The sequence below is a fragment of the Cupressus sempervirens genome, chromosome 2 (genome assembly GCF_028749045.1).
Source record: "Cupressus sempervirens isolate cs-2001-9-10 chromosome 2, ASM2874904v1, whole genome shotgun sequence".
NCBI lineage: Eukaryota > Viridiplantae > Streptophyta > Pinopsida > Cupressales > Cupressaceae > Cupressus > Cupressus sempervirens.
In genome coordinates, this window is record NC_143119.1 from 81,624,308 (window position 1) to 81,647,564 (window position 23,257).

General features: G+C 40.9%; 1 pseudogene; it reads left to right on the top strand.

Moving 5' to 3' along the window:
- The first annotated feature begins 13,832 nt into the window (after nt 1-13,832).
- Nucleotides 13,833-23,257, top strand: part of LOC149571144 (putative aldo-keto reductase 2) — a 30,406-nt pseudogene continuing 20,981 nt past the window's right edge.

A 23,257-nucleotide genomic window follows, 5' to 3' on the forward strand; every position in this document is an offset into this window, starting at 1 on the left:
AAGAGTGAAAATCAGTAGCTAGTTACTTGGTGGTTTTTCCTATATTAGGTTTCCACATTAAATATAGTGACTTATGTGTTCATATTATTTCTTTTATGCTTTCATGTTAATCAATGTGAATGTTTAAGATCAGTTAAAGTTAACATACACTGCATTTACTGAGTTAAAACAAATTTATCTATGTTTACCAAGTAATAGTAGTAACTAGTTTTATCAAACATCTAAGGGATATATGGGAATGTTTTTGTAGTAATTGATTCACCCCCTCTCTCAGTAACTCCATCTACATTTCCAAAAGTTGGTATCAGAGCCTTTGGTGCTTTCAGGAAAGGTTTCAAGGACCTAAGCTAAAGATCAGGATGTCTTACAAGAGAGAAATTCCAAAGCTTGATAGAGATAACTTTTTAGCATGGTAGGGATTGATTGTTAGAGTAAATAATTAATTAATTATTATTCATTTATTCTATTACTTGAGCTTATTTAGGTAAATGCATTTAATAGTTATAGTAGTTAGTTGTTGGCAACATGAGAGTGTTAGAGTAAATAAATAATTAATTATTATTTATTTATTCTATTACTTAAGCTTACTTAGGTAAATGCATTTAATAGTTGTAGTCGTTAGTTATTGAAAACATGAGTTTGTTCCCTTCTAACATGTTCCACCTTTTTGTGGAAGTGTGCTTAGTTGTGAACCTTATCTTCTACCATCTTCTAAGCTTTTTCTACAAGCGGTCTCTCTCTCTCATTGTAAATTCATCCATTCACAGAGCGATTCTAATTTCCTATTGTGAAATATTTCCTTGTACAGTTTTTGCTTCAAGCTCTTGCTCCTTAGGTTTCTCTTTAGAAAAATATTTGCACTATAGGTGATGTTGGCACATTTCTAGAGTTGGATTCTAAACTCCTACATGGTATTAGAGCCACCCTGCTGCTTCTTGTTCAAAGAATTTTTGAAGCCATGATTTAGAGACACAAACCCTAGTTTTTTTATGCATTTTTCTTCAATTTGAGGGTAGAGAAATTTTTCAAAGCACTTTGGGGTCAAATAGATACTGCCATTGGATCTGGAAGGCTGTTTGCAGTCAGGATTATATAAAACTTTTAGTTTTTGGCTATAGGGCATTTTACAAAAATTTTAAGGCCCCCCTAGTTGTAGTCGTATGGTCGTACGAACGTGTAGAGCAATTTAAAAAAAAAATTAAAAATAAATAAATAAATAAATAAATAAATATATATATATATATATATATATATATATATATATATATATATATATATATATATATATATATATATATATATATATATATATAATGCTGCCACCAAAACAGTGCTCACATGCCACTATAGGGTAGCCTGCGCTCCACTAGTGTCTAGCTAGTGCTTCACTTGCAAGGGAGGCACCACCCAATGTCAACCATGACTCCATTTTCATCTCAGCACCACCAACTCCTCTCTTTTTCTCTACTAAAGAGAACAACGCCATTGGGTTCTCCTCCCAAGAACCACTGCCACTGGTAGTTATTACTCTGTCACTACTCTGGTAAGTTCATGTCACTCTACAATTGCCTATGTCACTTTTAGACACCATACAAGGTGCTGACATTACTTTTCTGGGCTGACATGTCACCTTATCAGCTGTTGACATCATCACTATCGGACCCCATGCTAACGTCATTTTTTGACAAGGTGACATCATCATTTTGACTACTAACATCAAAAATCTAGCTATGAATTTTTTTTTCCTGGTGACGGCCTGGTAACAGCCATATGGGCATCAAATTTAACACAGTGTCTATAATTTTCTAGCAAGATGTTCTTTTGGAGCAGCAGTCAATTTTTTGGCTATAACTTGAGCATATGGAGGTCTTTTTTCAATCCAAAAGAAGCACCAAAAAGCTAACTCAGAGATGGAGACAATGGTTCTAGTTTCATTAGATTCTAACTTCCTTTAAGCTCCCATTTTTGGCATCAAAGTAGAGGTTTTTTGTTTCCTCCTTCTCTGCATCAACAATCCAGGTTCATTTCAAATTTTTTGCTTTCCATAGTTCTTTTTTCATGGTATTTGAGGGATATATTTATATGTTTGTGGGGTGGGAATTTTCTTTTTTGTAATTTGTTTCCAATAAGACCCTTCTACTTTTGTCTTTTTCTTTCTCTCAATGGTGGATCCATCTGTGACTTGTCTCACACCACACAACTACCACACTTGGAACACACAAATGACTAGGCTTATCATGTCAAGAGGTCTATGGTCTTTTTTGGATGAGCATCAACCTATTGTCATGTGCCCTTTTAAGGTTCTATAGAATAAGAACAAAATGGATGAAGCCATGGGATTGATTGCTCTCAACATTTCAGATAGTTTGCTATTTCACTTAGATGGTTTGACTACTCCATAGGCTTATTGGTAGAAATTTTAGACTTTGTTTGGTTAGGTGAATGACTTTTGGGCACTTTAGTTGGATGTAGAGTTGACTTCTTTGTCACCAACCAACTTTCTCACAATTGAGGACTTTTTGATGAAGTTCAAATCTCTGCATGTAGTTTTATAGGGATATGGGAAGAACAAAATTGATGATGAGTGCATATTTTTGATACTCTCAAAGCTAAGGGGACAGTATCAGAATTTTTCTTCTACTTTCTACTCCACCATGGATGCCTTTGGTGACAAACATAGGATTCCTACATTTTAGACATTATGTGACATGTTGACTAGGGAATAGGTAAAGATCCAATAGGTGGATGCTTCTGGCTCTTCTAGCCAAGCATTTGTTGCCTAGAATTCTAAGGGTAAATCAAAGAAGAAAGGAAAATAAAAGAAAGACACATAAAAATTTGATCCTAAGCCTCCAACTACTCCTCCAAAAAACCCTTCAAAGGGTAAATATTCTTCAAAATATTGTGAGTCTACCTCTAAGACCAAGAATAAATCTAGTGAGAACTACAATTTTTGTGGGAAAGATGGATATTCAGTTTCTAGGTGTTAGAAAAGATTGGAGGCTTTAGAGGAAGCAATGAAGGAGCATCAAATTTCAGCTCCTCAGTCCTCATCCCCACCTATGGGGAAATGTCATGCTCTTTTTGCACAAGCTACGAATTCAGTGCCTACATGGATTCTTGATTTCGAGGCTTCTCACCACATTACAAACACTCCTAAGTTGCTTATTTCACTTATTCCTTTTGCTACCACATAGATTGCAGTTGGGAAACTCTTCACAACTTTTAGTTTTGGGTTTTGGTACTATTGCATTGGCCGAGGGCTCTTTATAGGATGTACTTTGTGTTCCTGATATTTTGATGAACCTCTTATCTATCTATCATATTTGCCACTTTGGCTCTGGGAAGATAGTTGAGTTCTCACCACATGATCTGGTTATTCAAGACTTGCATGATCTTGAGATGATTGTGGTCATTGGAAGTGTTGACTTTGCATCACACCTTTATAGCTTTGATGGTTTTGAGTCTTCTAATGACACAAGATCATGCTTTGTGGTACATGTAAATTCTGTAAGTAGACTTTGGCATGAACATTTTTGGGATGTCAATTATCAATATCTTCATAAATGAGCACAAAGGCACTAGTTCTTTGGCTTCCCCAGATTTCCTATCCAGGTGTTGTTTGTTAGGGTTGTGCACTGTTGTCACTTAGGTTTGCACCCTTGTCCAAGGCCTATGCACGAGGACAACCTAGTGAAACATGGAAACAACCTCCAAGCTGTGGGACTTGAACTACGAGGTTGAGTCTCCAGAGAAGGCCTGCTTCCTCTTACTGTCAGGGTGCACCTATCTATTCTCAGAAGGGAAAGGGAGAAAGAGAGCGTTAAAACAAATCCACCTAGTCTAATCTAAGGCGGTGATGCACCAAAACAGAGTGTTCAGACTCATTCCTACCCATATATATACTACAAAACCAAAATAACATACAAAAGTCATACACGTCCAGACTTATATCAATCAATAATCACATACAGATCAGAAAAAACCAACCGAATGACACTAGAAAAAAGAGATTTCACTTATGTATTATCCAATAGGCCAAAGATAGATACAGTATGCAGATCATTGATCTCAACAATACACCAATGGGAGGCAAAGTGATGCACATTCTCACTGATGGCTAAAAGAGATGATACAGGCTATTACATGGCTCAGAGACAAAGGGATTTTACACTGCAAGTCTGCAAGCAGTAGCAGAGAAAATCAGAAAGAATCGACCCTCAGAACAGATCAGAAAATTGCCTTTATAGATCAAGTATAACTGAAGATTTTTGCGTTACATTCACTTCTTACCAACTGGCATTAACTTCCCATCTTGAGAATCCAATCGAGGATCTGATTGAAATCCTGGCCTGCATACCGAGAAAAATTTCTTTCTGAGAAGAGCCTGGAGAAGATAGAAATGGAGCCACAACACTCCCTGACATGGTAGATGGATCGACCGGATGGATGGAGTGTCCTTCTATCCTACATTCATTCCTAGTAGGTCAAAAATGATCGCGAAGATCAGATTGCAAGATACGTCGATCGTCTCTGCATTCTTGGTTCATAAATCATCCTAGCCTGTCAGTTGACTCGATCCTTATATGCCGAATAGGCCATGCGGGCCAACCGTAATCCTTTGTTTTGCCACCTGGAGAGCCCTTCCGCGGTTGACCGCCTTCATCGAACTAACCACATCACCCTACCATCTAACCGCTGGCCGTTAGCTAATCGCCACGTCAAAAACTGAACCCGCGAGGACACATGTCAATCAGGCACGATGTCGCCATGGTAAAAATCTTGCAGCTTCACTAAGGCGACGTGGTGCCTACCGTTCATCTTTTCTCATCCGATGATCATGAAGACTTGTCTTGCTCTGTACTATCTTTACCTCGGGCCCATCGTATCTGGTGACAACTCAGCATTCGCACTGCGCCTGAATGACACATGGTAAATGGGCACTATGTCACCATGATAAAAATCTCGCAGATTCACCATGGCGAGATGGCATCCCATCCTAACTACTTCTGACGGCATGAAATGCAGCCCCGCGAGGACAAGTGGTGCACGGGCGCTATGTCGCTGATGCTAAAGTTCGGGCAATTCCCGATGGCGAGATAGCGCCAGCCGTAGATCTTTGCAGATCTGACGATCAGAGCGACATTGTACTTCACTTGCCATCCCTTCAAAAAACTACTGGGCCCGTGGTACGCCATGTCCTGACATATACACATGACATCATCTGATTGGTGAACCCGAGACTTGATCCATACAATGGCCACGCGGCGGATGGGCGCTATGTCGCCATAATAACATCTGCGCATCTCCGCCATAGCGAGATGGTGCCATCCATTGATGCAATCAAATTTGATGGTGGAGATCATAAATCTTGACTGTGCCAACCGAACTGATAGAGACTCTAGCCTAGTTACACGCGGTGGTTCCTTACTGGCCCAACGGAACACCACCAGGCAATCTTGCGACTTGGTCTCACAGGGTGACCACGTGTCGACCAGGCACCATGTTGCTATGGGAAAATCGAGGCTAAATTCCCATAGCGCCATAGTGCCCAACCGATGACATGTCCCTATCTATGTGTGGTTCCTTTTGATTCACTGCCGTGGCACTGGGCTCTGCCAACTGGGCAGATGAGGTACATAATGGGGCCCAATATTTTGTTTGAAGCTCTCGCTATTTATTTTCTCCGACCCGCCAAACTGACCCGACCGTCGCAACACTTTTTTCGGCAACGTGACCCGCCCGCTGACGTGAGCATCTCCGTCGGGCGCTATGTCGACATGGGAATTTTTCGGTTGGTGTGCGATAGCGCCATACCGCCTACGGCGCCGAAAAAACTTTCCTAACCTGCCCTCCATTGTAGCCCACCCGCCGGGCCCACCAAACACATATAAATCGGGCGCGATGTCACTGATACTATCTCTCGTGCAACTTCTGATGACGAGATCACGCCGACCGTCGATCCATCTAAAATCTGATGGAAGAGAAAGTTTGGCGCGTCGGGGCATTAAAATAACAATTTTTTAGGCTAACCGTTGAACAAGCCACAGATTTGAATTTGAGTCTTTGGCGGTAAAACCAGAGGTAACACTTTTGGAAAATCGCAAGGGGCATGAGCCTGCTCAATGCATGACCAGTGCCTGAGAATGATCCATTGGGCTATGGAGTCAGAAAGAGGACCAGGAGGCATAAAGCTGAGAGCTACAAGAACCCTAACCCTTAAAGAGGAAATCAAAACATTAAAAACCCTTAAGGTTCTAGCTCTGCTTCTATGATTGGAAACAAAAAAAAAATAGGACCTCCTTAGCAGTGTGAGACATGTCAAAAATGACTCACGAAGAGAGGCATGTGCTCGTGCACTTATTGCAAAATAGAAACAAGTAGGAAGCAACTAGATTAACTATGTACATGGATTCACAACCCTTCAGAAATAGGGCTTTAGATAGATCCCATTGACTGGAATGGGTAGAATTTCACCACTTGGCCTGCTTAGTTGGAATACGTTGGCCTATTTGCAACTGGAAATCAGATAAGAGCCACTCCATAATGGGTCAAATTTGGAGTGCCTTCCTGGTTTTGCTCTGTCTGAGTCCCACTTGAGAACTAAATCTCCCTCTCTGAAGATTCTGGCCCTTGCCTTCTTGTCAAAATTCCTCTTCATCTGTTGCTGGTGAATCTCTAGAGTTTTCATGGCTTTGTTTCTCTTTTCTTCCAACTCAATTAGTTCTGCCATTCTTACTGACATGGCATCATCTTCAACCAGTTCTAGCTGATGAGCCAACTCCAAGGATGGGAACTCCAATGAGATTGGGAGTCTAGCTTCCCTACCATATACTAGCACAAAAGGTGAATCCCCAATAGATCTCTTGGGTGTTATCCTATCAGCCCACAGAGCAGTCCTTAATTTCTTGTGCCAGGTCCTCTGATTGTCTTCTATTATCCTCTTCATAATTTTGATCAGATTCTTGTTGGAAGATTCAGCCAAACCATTACCCTGAGGATAGTAGTTTGATGATGTGCTCAGGTAGATATTGTGATTCATGGCCCATGCACAAATTTTGGTTCCAACAAAAGACTTGGCATTATTTGAGATGATAGTAGAAGGAGCACCAAATCTAGATACAATTCCATCAAGGAATTCAACAACTGATGGCTCTGTGGCATCCTTCAAGGCAACTGCCTCTGTCCACCTAGTGAAATAATCAGTAGCAGCCAAGATCCATTTATGACTTGCACTAGATGGAGGATTAATGGGGCCTATAAAATCCAACCCCCACTGAGTGAAGGGCTGATCCACCTGAATAGGATGAAGAGGAAGAGCTGCAAGTCTCTGTTTGCCTGAGAAAAAAGCACATTTCTCACATTTCCTCACATACCTGTAACAATCATGGAACAGAGATGGCCAATAATATCTAGCCCTCATGATCTTCATAGCGATTGTTCTTGCAGAGAAGTGGCCGCCACCAGGGCCATCATGGAGTTCTCTAATCACCCTTTTAGCCTGATTCTTTTCAACACACCTCAACAGGGTCCCATTAAAATCCCTCCTGAATAGGATATCGTCAATCGCAACATAGGGAATGGATTGTAGTCTATATTGTCTTATTTTAGTTTTGTCCAATCCCTGAGGGTATCCATTCCCTAATAATAAATTCTTCATGTCATTTATCCAGCTCCTTGGACTGTCAGCGTACCTTTCCTCCTGCTGCTCTGCTATCACCATGGCAACTTCTTGATCTAAGTTCTGATATGATAACATTTCTTTACATAATCCTCTTCCTCTTACCAATTTGGTAATCTGAATGTCAACATCATATTCCATTACCCTAGTGATCCATCCAGCTCTCTTCTCACTGACATCTTTGTTTAACAGGAAGTCTTTTACACTTGCATGGGGTACCAACAAATGGATCTTATTATGGGATAAGAGGTGTCTAAACTTCTTCAAGGCTCTAATGACTGCAAGGGCTTGCTTCTCAACAAAGCTATACTTGTCTTCATATTCCTTAAGCCCTTCACTAAAGAAGGCTATGGGCTGCTCCTCATTCTTGTCATTTGTTTGGGTCAAGACAACAGAGATACTTGACTCACCACCTAAGGTGTAGAGGATGAAATATTTCTCAAATTTTGGGTTCATGAGGGTAGGGGCCGATGCTATGGCTGCCTTGATCTTTTCAAAACTCTCCTTCCCTTCCTTGGTCCATGAGAAGACCATATCTTTCTTGAGCATGGCTGTAAGGGGTTTCACCATGGTAGCAAGATTAGGAATAAAGCTTCTTACAAAATTTATCCTACCAAGGAAACTTTGTAGCCCTTTCTTGTGTTTAGGGAGAGGAAGGGAAAGTATTTCTTTTGTTCTTTCTGGATCAATGGTCAATCCATCCTTAGATACAATGTGTCCTAATAGTTTTCCCTGGTTTGTAGCAAAGACACATTTGGCTGGGTTGAGAGATACCCCAAACCCTCTACATCTTAGAAATACCTGTCTCAAATGATCAAGATGATCCTCCACATTCTTGGAATACACAATTATATCATCAAGGTATACCAAGACAAATTTGTCAATTAATCTTCTGAAAGCTACCTCCATTTCCTTTTGGAACGTGGCACCTGCATTTGTTAATCCAAATGGCATTTTGCAATAAGTATAGGTGCCCCATTTAGTAGTAAATGCTATCTTGTATCTATTAGACTCTTTAACCAACACTTGGTTATAACCAGAAAACCCATCAAGAAAAGAGAATCTCCTTGACCCACTGACCTTGGATAGAATTTTCTCCATAGAAGGGAGAGGATGGTGATCTTTAAGGGAAGCCTGATTGAGATCCCTAAAGTCCACACACAATTTGATTTCTCCATTCTTCTCCCTCACAGGGACAAGGTTAGCTACCCATGATGAGTGTTTGATGGGAAAAATTATGTTAGCCTCAATCAGTTTGGATAGTTCTTTCCTTATTAAAGGTTCAATCTTGGGATTCACTGGCCTCTATTTTTGCCTTACTGGTTTGACCCTATCAACTAAATCTATGGTATGCTGAAACAAACTAGGGTCAAACCCTTTTAAATCATCATATGTCCAAGCAAATACATCACTAAATTCTTGACATAGATGAATGAAATACTCTTGCTCAGCTTTAGAACATACCTTCCCCATGTTAAGAGATTTTCCATCAGCAATAGTAACTGGGGCATGGTCATCCTTTTCTGCAGCTAGATTCATCCCTTTGCCTCTTATTTGATCATCAGGATTAAAGACACCCTCCAAGGTAATGAGACCCTTGGGCAGCTTGTTGGAACTGAGATGAATGATCTGATCACCATATTGATCTTGTAGTCTTAGCTGATTTCTCTCTGAAAATTCTGCTTCATTCTGCAAGAAGCTCATAATTTGCTCATCAGACTCGAACACTTGCCAATGAGTATTATTATCAGGAACAAGAGGCCTCACCACTACCCTTATTTGTTGTTTCTTTTTTTCCTCAAGATTCCCTGGCACATCATAAGATGCACCCACTGCTGCAAGTCTATCAGCATGTTTATTTTCTTTCCTAGGAATGCTCTGAATGTTAAATGCAATGAAACCTTCAAGAAAATCCCAGACTCTATGTTTATAAGACTTGAGCAGGCCATTTTTGGTGATATTCTGATTTCTCACTTGGTTCACTACCAACTCGCTGTCCCCATATACTTTCAAGGCTTGAATTCCCCTCTTTTGGGCAAGTAGGAGACCTTGGATCAAGGATTCATACTTGGCCACATTATTGGTACAACTGAAATGGAACCTAAAAGAGAAGTAGTATCTTATTTGTGTAGGAGAGATCAACATCACACCAGCCCCTAATCCATTTCTATTCCTTGAGCCATCAAAGTACATACTCCATACTCCATTTATGTCATCATTAGTCCTAACAAGGTGAGGAACTTGAACCTCCTTCTCTATTATGCAATATGTACTAAGGACTGTCTCAAGGGTTTCCGACATAGGTTCAAACTGACATGTATTTGCCCACTCATCCAAGAAGAAATCAGGAATCCCTGCTATGGAAGTGACAGGCTCGTTTACTATGTTATTTTCATTCACCTGTAGGATAGGGCAATTCATATTGATGAAGTTGGAAGTGTAGGGTTCAGTGTGATGAAGGGCTTGAGGTTCTGCTCTTATTGAAGCATTGGCCCCGCATCTGGTCTTAAATGACATGTAAGACCAATCAGCAAATATGAATCCACCAATTTGAGCAGTGAAGTCTCTTGAAAGGCAGATGGCAAAATAGGGCTTAACCTCAGCAACAGATATGTCTTGAATCACAGTACAACCAGGGCATGCATGTAGGGCCATTTCCACACTTCTAAGGATACCTACGGTTTTGACAGTACTCCCATCTAGTTGTAACACATCCCTAACAATGGGCTCATATTTCATCCCTAAAGCATCAGCAACACACCTAGGTATTACTGAGCTGCTAGCCCCCGAATCTATCATGCAATTATGGACTAATTTTCCCCCTATAATCAGAGAAACATAAAATGGAGGAGGTCTAAACTTTTTATTTGCCTCCACATCTCCTGCTGGTTGTACTAAACTAGTGGCACTCTCCATGATAGATGACTGATCCTTGGGCTCAATCCTTTCCAATTCTTGCTGCAGCATCTTCCTCTACATTGGTATGGTAGCAACAGCATCCCACATGGGAATGTTTACATTGGTCTTCTTCATTTGCTCTACCACACTTAATGGGGCACTAGGGATTTTGGTAGAAACTTTGGGGGCTGTACTTACAAGAGGTTGAGATGGGGCAACAAAAGGATCACTTGCATCCTCATTTCTCGGACCTTGCTTTTGCTGTTGTGAAGTGTTTGTCTACTTATTTTCTATTTGTGCGTTAGGTATAACACTTGAAGTTGAGGCCTACTTAGGAGAAGGAGGAGCAACATGTTCCATAGCTCTCTTCTTGCTTCTTGTGTTATGAGCAATGGAGTCCTGGTTTACATTACAATGTTCCTCCATCTGGTGATTCATAAAAGAGCAATCACCCTGCCTCTGAACATATGAGGCCTCCTTGGGATGATCTTCTTTGTGTGATTGCTCTACTGTGGACTCCTGGACAGTTAGGGCCAAATAAGATTATGCTTTCTGACATAGGCAGTATGTATAAGAATAGTTACATGAGGGACAAAAATCTTGGTCTTGGGCCAAGTTATTTTGAGGGACTATATCTCTGTTCTGATTTGAGCTTGAAGCAGAAGCATGACTATTCTACCTATTCTGATCAAAAGAGCTATTCCATTGATTAGGAGGCCTACCACCACTTGGAGCCTGATATTGCAATTGGGGAGGCTTGCCACCTTGGGCCTGCTATCTTTCTAAGGCCATCACCTTGTTACTCATCTTTTGTATTAGAGAAAAACTATCCTCTAGTCTCTTCCCTTGGTCCTTCAACTCCTTCCCCTACTCTTGTAATTTTTTATCCAAGGTCTTTTCTCTTTTATCTGCGTTCAGTACTAGACCTTGGAGCATTATCTTGAGTTCATCTATTCCGTTTGAGGATGTGGAAGCTTGGGGGACTGGAGTAAGGGCTTGCGATGTAGAAATTGTAGGGAGAGGGGCTATTGCTGGTTGGTGGTTGGGAACATCAGGAAAGAAAGACATAGGAGGCCTTGGAGCCAACTTTCCTCCTTGTATTAGAATTTTCTCAGCTTTTATGGCTGTCTCATAAGCATTAGGTAATGTATCTCCTCCCATAGTTTGGATTGTGGTGGCAATATCACTGTTAAAAGCTCTAAGGTAATGCAAGAAGGCATTACCAGGGGTAGGTTTCACTATAGTAGGTATTCTATCCCATGTCTTTTGGAATCTGTAATTAAAATCAGTCATACATTCATGGGGGGCTCTTTTTATTGTAGTCAGCTACTCTAATAGTGACAAATGGTCACTCTTATCCTCAAAATGTTTGCATAATCCTGCTCCTAGTCCATCCCAATCAGTTATGGAACCATGAGCTAAGCCTCTATACCATTGTAATGCTTTTCCTTTTAAAGATGAGCCTAGAAGTCTGACGGCGACATCATCTTCTGTAATACCATGAATATTGCAGACATTCGCTACCTCTTAGATATGCTCTAGGGGGGAAATAGAAGTTTCACCAATAAAATCAGGTATGCTTTTTAGTGCAGCTACTGGTATATCATGTCTTTGGGCTAACAACAAAGGACTTCCACCATAAAAGGTGGCAAAAGGATGAACTCTTGGCTGTGCCATATAAACAAGTGTTCTATTGATGAGTGCTGATGGCAATCTAGGCTGAGTTTGGATAGTAGGAGGAGTAGAGACAGATCTCATAGGTATATTGATTGTTACTCCACCTCTAACTAGTGATAATGAAGCTCTAGCCCTCCTTCTTCTAGGACTTGAAAGTGAGAGTTCTTGATATTGAAAATTACCTCTAGAAGACGCCCTTGTTTTAGCTCTAGGCATGAATTTTTGCAACTTTGGCTTGAAACCAGATTTGTTGATGTTCAGAGTCGCCAAGTACTTGATGAATCAGCCTCTTGAAGGCTTGAATACTGAAGCCAGCACTACTTCTTCAGCATTAATCTCAAAACTCTTTCTTCTTTTCACACCAGTAGACATGAAATCTTCTGATATAGGTCCCACCGGGCGTGCCAAAAACTGTTGTCACTTAGGTTTGCACCCTTGTCCAAGGCCTAAGCACGAGGACAACCTAGTGAAACATGGAAACAACCTCCAAGCTGTGGGACTTGAACTATGAGGTTGAGTCTCCAGAGAAGGCCGGATTCCTCTTACTATCAGGGCGCACCTATCTATTCTCAGAAGGGAAAGGGAGAAAGAGAGCGTTAAAGAAAATCTACCTAGTCTAATCTAAGGTGGTGATGCACCAAAATAGAGTGTTCAGACTCATTCCTGCCCGTATATATACTACAAAACCAAAATAACATACAAAAGTCATACACGTCCAGACTTATATCGATCAATAATCACATACAGATCAGAAAAAACCAACCGAATGACACTAGGAAAAAGAGATTTCACTTATGTATTATCCAATAGGCCAAAGATAGATACAGTATGCAGATCATTGATCTCAACAATACACCAATGGGAGGCAAAGTGATGCACATTCACACTGATGGCTGAAAGAGATGATACAGGCTATTACATGGCTCAGAGACAAAGGGATTTTACACTGCAAGTCTGCAAGCAGTAGCAGAGAAAATCAGAAAGAATCAACCCTCAGAACAGATCACAAAATTGTCTTTATAGATCAGGTATAACTGAAGATTTCTGCGTTACATTCACTTCTTACCTACTAGCATTAACTTCCCATCTTGAGAATCCAATCGGGGATCTGATTGAAATCCTGGCCTGCATACCGAGAAAAATTTCTTTCTAAGAAGAGCTTGGAGAAGATGGAAATGGAGCCACAACACTCCCTGACATGGTAGATGGATCGACCGGATGGATGGAGTGTCCTTCTGTCCTGCATTCATTCCTGGTAGGTCGAAAATGATCGCGAAGATCAGATTGCAAGATACATCGATCGTCTCTGCATTCTTGGTTCATAAATCATCCTAGCCTGTCAGTCGACCTGATTCTTATATGCCGACTAGGCCATGTGGGCCAACCATAATCCTTTGTTTTGCCACCTTGAGAGTCCTTCCGTGGTTGATCGCCTTCATCAAACTAACCGCGTCACCCTACCATCTAACCGCTGGCCGTTAGCTAATCACCACGGCAAAAACCAGACCCGCGAGGACACGTGTCAATCGGGCGCAATGTTGCCATGGTAAAAATCTTGCAACTTCACTAAGGCAACATGGCGCCTACCATTGATCTTTTCTCATCCGACAATCATGAAGACTCGTCTTGCTCTGTGCTGTCTTTACCCCAGGCCCATCGTATCTGGTGACAACTCAGCATCCACACCTCGCCTGAATGACACGTGGTAAATGGGTGCTATGTCGCCATGATAAAAATCTCACAGCTTCACCATGGCGAGATGGCGCCTACCATTGATTTCTTCTAATCTGACGGTCACAGAAGTTGACCTCCCATAACCCTCTATTTCTATTGATTCATCGGGCCCGCTAATACGTGGCGTCCTCCTGTTGGTTTGTCGGTCATCCCATCCTAACTACTTCTGACGGCATGGAATGCAGCCCCGCTAGGACACATGGTGGACGGGCGCTATGTTGCTGATGCTAAAGTTCGGGCAGTTCCCGATGGTGAGATAGCGCCAGCCGTAGATCTTTGCAGATCTGACGATTAGAGCGACATTGTACTTAACTCGCCATCCCTTCTAAAAACTACTGGGCTCGTGGTATGCCATGTCCTGACATATACACATGGCATCAACTGATTGGTGAACCCGAGACTTGATCCATAGAATGGCCACGCGACAGATGGGCGCTATGTTGCCATAATAACATCTGCGCATCTCCACCATAGTGAGATGGTGCCATCCGTTGATGCAATCAAATTCAATGATGGAGATCATAAATCTTGACAGTGCCAACCATACTGATAGAGACTCCAGCCTGGTTACATGCGACGGTTCCTTACTAGCCCAGCGGACCACCACCAGGCAATCTTGCGACTTGGCCTCACAGGGTGACCACGTATCGACCAGGCACCATGTTGCTATGGGAAAATTGAGGCTAAATTCCCATAGCGCCATAGCGCCCAACCGATGACATGTCCCTATCTGTGCGTGGTTCCTTTTGATTCGCTGTCGTGGCACCGGGCTCCGCCAACTGGGCAGATGAGGTACATAATGGGGCCCAATATTTTTTCTGAAGCTCTCGCTATTTATTTTCTTCGGCCCGCCAAACTTACCCGACCGTCGCAACACTTCTTTTAGCAATGTGACCCACCCACCGACGTGAGCATCTCCGTCGGGCGCTATGTCGCCATGGAGATTTTCCGGTTGGCGTACGATAGCGCCATAGCGCCTGAGTCGCCGGAAAAACTTTCCCGACCCGCCCTTCGTTGTAGCCCAGCCGCCGGGCCCACCAAACATGTGTCAATCGGGCGCGATGTCGCTGATACTATCTCTCGTGCAACTTTCGATGACAAGATCGCGCCGACCATCGATCCATCTAAAATCTAATGGAAGAGAAACTTTGGCGGGTTGGGGCATTAAAATAACAATTTTTTAGGCTAACCGTTGAACAAGCCGCAAATTTGAATTTGAGTCTTTGGCGGTAAAACCAGAGGTAACATGCACTTGGCAAGCAACATAGAGATTCTTTTCCACATGGACGAGCAACTCATGCTTTAGAACCTTTGGAGTGGAGTCACGATGACCTTATGTCATTTCCTACTCCTTTTTTAGGTGCTCGATATGTGCTTACCTTTATTGATGACTTCTTCACACACACTTGGGTGTACTTTCTTAAGTACAAGTTTGATGTCTTTGACTCATTTCAAGTTTTCAAGGCATTTGTATTGAAGTAGTCTAGGTTTTCTATTCGAAAGATATGCACAAACAATGGGGGGGAGTATGTGAACCAAGTTTTCAAAGATTTTTGTTCTGAGCATGGTCTTTAGCATCAGCTTTTAGTGCCTTATACTCCCTAGTAGAATGGTGTGGCTAAGAGGAAGAACAGAACCCTCTAGGAGATGGAAAATTGCATGATTTAGTCTAGGTCCATGGATTCATGTTTTTGGGCAAAGGTAGTCAATTGTGCCAATTACATTCAGAATCAAATGCCTCACAAGGCACTTCAACATATGACTCCTGAGGAGGCTTGGTCCTATGTCAAGCCTGATGTATCATCATTCAGATTTTTTGGTAGTACAACATATGCTTTTATACCTATTGCTCAGAGGAAAGCTATGGAACAGAAGAGCCAACCACTAATTTTTGTTGGCTACTAAGAGGATGTAAAGGCTTACAAGTTATTTGATCTTGATTCTAGAGAGGTCCTATTTTGATGGGATGTCCAGTTTGATGAGAACCCTCTTGCAGTTCATTCCTTGCCTCCAATGCCTCCTTCAGCTCCCACTACTCCCTCTTCATTTCCATATTATTCTACAGATGATGATCATGTTGATGCCCATTTAACTCTATCACAAGATCCTCCCAGATGCCTAAATGGGCTCGAGCTACAGTTGAGGCTGTAGGACCTCTAGCTAGTGACCCTTCCACTTCCTGTTGCACCCATTCTCATACTACAGGTTCTAGTCTTCTCAATCATGCTATTAGTACTAATCCTTAGACATTTTTCGAAGCAATAGGACATTCTAAATGGGATAGTGCAATGGAGGAGGAATATTACTCTTTGATGAAGAATCACACATGGGATCTTTGTCCTCTTCCCAAGGGGAGAAAGTCGGTGTGATGTAAGTGGATTTATCATACTAAGTATGCTATTGATGGTTCCATTGATTAACATAAGGCTCATATTGTTGCAAAGGGTTTTTCATAGCTTGAAGGTGTTGATTATTCTGAAACATTTGCCCTTGTCACCAAGATGAATTCTATCCACCTTGTCTTATCCCTCGTAGCTTTACAGAGATGGCCAGTTTATCAGATGGATGTGAAGAGTGCCTTCCTACATGGCGATATCACTGAGGAGATTTATATGGAGCAACCTTTAAGTTTTGTGTAGGATCCCACCTTGGTTTGTAGACTTTGATGTTCATTATATGGTCTCAAGAAAACCCCTCGGGCTTGGTATGAGAAGATGGACTCCTTTCTACTTGCTACAGGCTTCACTCACTACCATTCTGATCCCACAATGTACATTTAGCATCTTGGAGATGAGATTTTGATTCTTGTTCTATATATTGATGATTTTATTCTCATGGGTAGCTCATCATCTATGCTGTTGGTGCTCAAAATTATAGCCCAAATTTTGAGCATTATTGAAGAAATTGAGCCCCATAAGCACTTTTTAAATGCATTTGTACCTAATTGTACTTGAGAAGCCCAAGAGGTGTTTAATATTTCTAACAGCCTCAATTTAGTGCATCTAAGTGTTCTATGAAGTTAAATTGAGATTCTAAGCCATTTTGTGAAGTCTTGTTTTAGGCAATCTCCAAATTTGCATTTTCACCTAAGTGTCAAATAGTGACAAGAGACCATGTTTGCAAGTGAATATCTTGCACTGAGAAATGTGTCATCACTCACCACTTTGGGAATGTCTAGTGTCCATACCTGAGAGCCTATGTTTTAGATTTTGAGTCATTTCAAGCCTTTTTGACTAGGTTTTGAATCACTCAAAGTTGGTCTTTATCAATATCATGCTGATATGAAATGTTCAGAATTCTAGAAGGCCCTATTTGACATGTTATAATTTTGACCCAATTGACCAAAATGCTAAAATTGCTTTTGCGTTATATTGAAGACATCAAAAAATTGTTATGTTTCAAGTTTTAGCTTATGAAAAATCCGTTTGTTCAGTTTTCAAATGTGATTCCAAACACATTTTCTATCTTTTTACTAGTGTCAGCAAATGCAAATTATTTGATACCCCTGTTCGGGATGTTATAACTCTTAATCCATGATAGGTGAGGTCAAATGGATTGTACCTTTGTGTTTTATTCTAAAAATACTTTAAGTGTGCCAAATTTGCAAGTCTTGACGAATCCGTATGCACACTTTTCTACATCAATTCTATTTGCAAAAATCAATTTCCTACCATTGTTTCAATCTGCAAAATATGAGTAGCCCACTTTGACTGCTCACCATTTGCCCCCAATTATTCATCATGAGCCCAAATTGTAGATCCATACTCACCTTATGATAGTGAACCAACACCCTAAGTTTCATTTTCCAAAGTATCCATTTGCCTAGGTTTCAAAGCATAATCCGAACCCAGTTTATTGCTTTCAAACATGTTTACTTACAGGTAATTCTAAAAGGGCAACTTTGACAAAAAATATCTTTTGATCTTGAATTTTTCATGAGATGAGATTTGATAGGGTACAAGAATGCAGAACAAAAAGTCAGTGTGCTAGTTTTTAGAGCTCGATTAGGTTTTCTAGTAAGTTTGTAAGGCCAATCAACGGACGTCCTAGTGCAAAAGTGAAACTTTGATTTAAAGGGTAGAAATGAGTTTTTAAGGATAACTCAGTGCTTGATTTTGATCCCATTCAGTATCAGATGTTCATCAGATCAATTCTACAATTTAGTTGTTTGGGAACAATTTTTTTTTTAGCCGGACCCACTTTGGGGCTTGACTAATCTTGTCAGATTGATAAGAAAAAATGTAGGGGCAATGTAAAAAATAGAGTGGGTTACAGCAATGAAACATAGCACTTCACTATGAAAAGGTAGGGGAGCTATTTGGAAGTAGATACCTACTATTTTGGAGTGACACATTGTTAATAAAATCTAGTTTTATGAAGAATACAACAAACTAAGGAGGCTTTTTGTTTGGCATGTAGTTATATTGCTGCTAGAGTCTATGTGTCCCTGTGATGTCCCCTTCTAGCTAGAGACATCACTTTAGCTGGTGATTAGCCTATCAGAGACCCTCGTAGGCTAATAAGATTGGATAGAGGGTCACCTTAGTGTGGAGATCCTCCAAGGACCAAAGTAGAGTACTCTTCTGGGTTGCTAGAGTTTGTTTATGATGAGTTTTCCTTTGAGTTTGGCTTGGTCAGGCTATTTTTAGCAGTTTTGGAGTTATAAAGATAGACCCCTGCTATTTTTAGAAAAGGGGTATGGTCATATGCAGTTCTATCATGTTAGCTCCCCGTCCAAACGACATTAAAAAATGTTGAGTAATAATGAAGATATTAATGTTTATTTAGTTAAAATAAACATTATTGGTTTTGAGCCTATATTGTTAAGTTATAATATATAACTTAAGTGAGGGTCATGATATCATAAAAGGGGCCATTGTTTCAATTAATTGTGGGTCCACGCTTATGGAAAAATTAAAAGGGATTTTCTAAGTTTTAATGTAATAACATTTTTTATGTTATTATTATATCTTTTATCCCACATTGAGCGTGGAGACTCATTCTGGAGTCGAGGAGTCCTTATAAACAAGCCTTGTCTTCTTTCAAGAGGAGGTTATGAGAATTGCTTAAAAACTTTGCCTTGTGAAATTTCTTGAAGTTGTGGCAACAAGGGTTTCTACAAGTTTGAGAAGAATTCAGACTGTGGAGAACGTAGTATCTTTAGAGTTGATGCAATTTGAGGGTGTGAAATATCACTTGAATTTTGCCTATGAGTTGACTTCATTCTGGAGTCAATATTGTGTTTCAGTAGGGAAAAAGTGGATGAATATGTTTACAGGTTGGAAGGGGTTATAACAGCAGCTATAGTGCTGTGAACAGTATAGCGCTACAGTGAATTAAAAATCAAAGATTTAATATTGCAGTTTTTGATAGGCGCTGCCCAAGGAGGAAGCAACCAGCAGCCTGGTTGCATATTGGAGACAAAAATCAAGTTTTTTTCAACTATTAATGATGATGTTTTTAATGTATTCTTCCAGCAATAAGTATTGTACATACATTAGGAGCCATCCGAATAAATGAATTTGATTAGCATTATAACCAGATTTGAGTTATACTTTTAGGTAAGATTAGTTTTCAATATTTGTATTTTCTTTTCATCAACTCAAAAACCCAAAAACAGCCTAAAACATTCAAAAACAAACCAAAAACAATCATTACACCCAAGGAAACAAACAGTGATCAATGTAGAGCCTATTTGGAGTTCCTACATTAGTATCAGAGCCTCATTCCTACCATCTTGAGGGTTTGGGGAGTCATATGTAGCCACTGGAAATTGGACCACACAGGTACCATACTCGTAGGAGAGCTCTGATTGAAAGAGAATAGTTACAGGAAACAGGAAATATGGAAGAGAGGCATGATGGTAGTCCACCTAGAAATAGAAGGAATAATGATGATCAGGATACCAGAGAATTCTACCGTGCTATGGTTACAGGGCATCAGCAGATGGCACAGGCATTACAGGCACTCACTACTATGGTAGAAAGGATGAACCCACCTGTTAGACAAAATGGGGAGCCGAGAGAATAGGGAGATAATAGGAGTGCTACAGGTAATCAAAGACCACAACGGACCCATTCCAGAATAGCTGATAGGCCTACACACCCTACATTTGTTTCAGAGGAGCCAGAAGAAGCTCTGGTAGAGGAGGCGACAGGAGACCCCATATTTGCAGAACTCATGGCTGCAAATGATGAATGGGAATTATTAGCTCCGCAGGTTCGAGAGAGGATGACCTTTGAACGCTTTGTAAATCAGAGGAGAGAGCATTATAGGTCACTCAGACAGGATAGGAGGCCTAGAGGTCAAAATAGTGAGCTGAAGAGGGCTACAGGCAAGCTTACTATGCCTACATTTGATGAGAGTGGTAAGATGACAGCTCAAGCTTGGATTCATAAGCTTGACACATTTTTGGCACTGAGGCCAATGACAAAGATTGAAGCTATCAAATATGCCACCTTGCATTTGGAGGGAATAGCACATGATTGGTGGTACCATGGTATGGTAACACTTCAGCATAACCAAGTGACAGAATACCAAGACTTCGTGGATAGGTTGGTTGAAAGATTTGACAAAAAAGATCCAAAGATTTACTTCCGGGACTTAGCACAGCTGAAACAAACAGGCAAGTTGGAGTATTTCATTGGTGAATTTCAGCGGTTGGCAGTCATGGTGCCCAACATTTCAAAGCATAGATTGATAGTTCTTTTCATTGAGGGCCTATCTGAACCACTAAGAGGTTGGATAAAGGCATTTGATCCTATTTCTTTACAGGAAGCGATGAAAAAGGCAAGAAGTATGGAACATGCAGTCCCAAAGAACAAATTTCAGTCCAAAGGAGCATCTTCTAGTAAGGATAACAAACCATTTTATAAAAAACTAGAGAGGACTGATTTTTAAAATGATTCTAAAGATAAAACTCCAGCACCTTTTGACAGGGAAACATTAAATGATTTGAGGAAGAAAAATTATGTTTCTACTGTAAGGGACCCTATGATGCAAACCATGATTGTCCTCTTAGGCCAAAGGGAAAAGCTAACAGAGTGATGTGGGCATACTATGAGGAATCAGAATCAGATAATTCAGATCAGCAGTCTGATATAGAGGAAATAGATGGTGAAAAAGAGGAAGACAAGGATGAAAACTTGTCTAAAATGGAGTCCAAGGATGGGGAAGGAGATGGGAAACTTAGGGAAGCTTGTTTCACTAGTATTAAGCAAGAAGGGTCATTCCGGATGAGAGGAGTACTTGCTGGATAGCGATTCATAACCTTGGTTGATACAGGTGCCACTCATAATTTCATTGATGCTAGGATGGTGGAGAAGCGTGGCATACAAATAGAGGAGTTTGGGGGAATTAGAGTGAGGGTAGCGGATGGCTATGTCCTCAAATGTGATCGTAGGATCACTGGACTCCCATTGAAAGTTAATAATTATGACTTTAAGGCAGATTTTTATGTTGTACCTATGGGAGATATAGATATAGTTCTTGGGATGAGTTGGTTGCACGATATTGGTGAGTTCACTCTTAACCTCAAGGAGATGGAGATGAGGTTTACAGTGAATGGGAAGGCACATATTCTTAAGGTAATCAGGGACAGTGATCTCAGGATGGTCTCTTCTCATAGAATGGCTAGATTGATTCGACATGATCAAGTAGAGTGGGCAGCAGAGTGCATGTTGATGCCATCATAGGCGGGACATCATAAGATTGAATATCCTCCTAATATTCAGGAGCTTAGAGTTAAACACTCTAAGGTGTTCAGTGACATTCCACCAGGTAGACCACCAAACAGAGGTATTGAGCACATCATTGAGTTAGAGGAGGGGGCTAAGCCCATCATGATTACACCTTACAGGCATCTGAAGAGGTTGAAGGATGAAATTGAGAAAACCATAAAGGAGTTACTTGCTATGGGCCACATTAGACCAAGTAAGTCTCTTTTTGCTTCTTCAGTGGTGTTAGTAAAGAAGAAGGATGGGACATTGAGGATGTGCATTGATTACAGAGTGCTTAATAGGAAGATGATTAAAAATAGATACCCCATTCCCAGGATCAATGAGTTGATAGATGAGCTTCATGGAGCTTACTACTTCTCAAAGATAGATTTGAGATCAAGTTATCACTAGATCAGAGTTAGAGAGCAGGATATCGAGAAGATAGCATTTAGATGTCATTGTGGCCATTTTGAGTTTGTAGTTATGCCATTTGGGCTAACTAATGCACCTGCTACTTTTCAGGCAACAATGAATAGGGTTTTCCATCCTCAGTTGAGGAGATTTGTACTTGTCTTCTTCGATGATATCTTGGTATATAGTAGATCTTGGGAGTAGCACTTGGTTCACCTGGACATAGTGCTGGGTATATTGGACAGAGAATCCTTGTATGCAAAGGAGTCGAAGTGTGATTTGGGCATGGCAGAGTTGTTGTACTTGGGTCACATCATCAGTGCAGAGGGCATGTGCATGGATCCTGAAAAGATTTATGCCATTGTGGAGTGGCCTTCACCAGTAAACCTTACATAATTGAGGGGATTTCTAGGACTATGTGATTTCTACAGAAGGTTTGTGGATGGATATTCCAGGCATGCGGCACCCTTGACAGATTTGATGAGAAAGGGAGCTTTCTTGTGGACTCTTGAGGCACAGGAGTGTTTTGAGAAATTTAAGGGGTTGATGACTTCTTGTCCAGTGTTAGCATTACCAAATTTCAGCAAACCTTTTGAGCTACATTGTGATGCTTCCGGAGAGGGCATTGGAGCGGTGCTTATGCAGGAGAAGCACCCTATTGCTTATGAGAGCAGGAAATTGAGAGGGCCAGAGCAAAGCTTCAGCATATATGATAAGGAGATGTTAGCCATTATGCATGCTTTGGCCAAATTTAGGCAATATTTGGTAGGTAGCAAATTTTATAGCCTAAGACACTTTTTGGGGCAGCGAGATCTCAATGATAGGCAGCAAAAGTGGGTGAGCAAGTTACAGTCCTATGACTTTGACATTACATATTTTAAGGGGACATAGAATGTAGTTGCTGATGCCTTATCACGTAGGCCCCATTTGAGCTTATTGACAGACATATCGGAGGATTGGAGACACTTGATCCTTGTAGAGTATGCAAAGGACACTTGGGCAGCTGGATTCATAGATGGAACTATTCAGGACAGCATATACACCCTTGTGAATGAGCTCATCATTTACAAAGGATGAATATTTTTGGTCCCAGGATCAGTAGTGAGGAGGGTGGTTTTGAAATCTTTTCATGATTCAC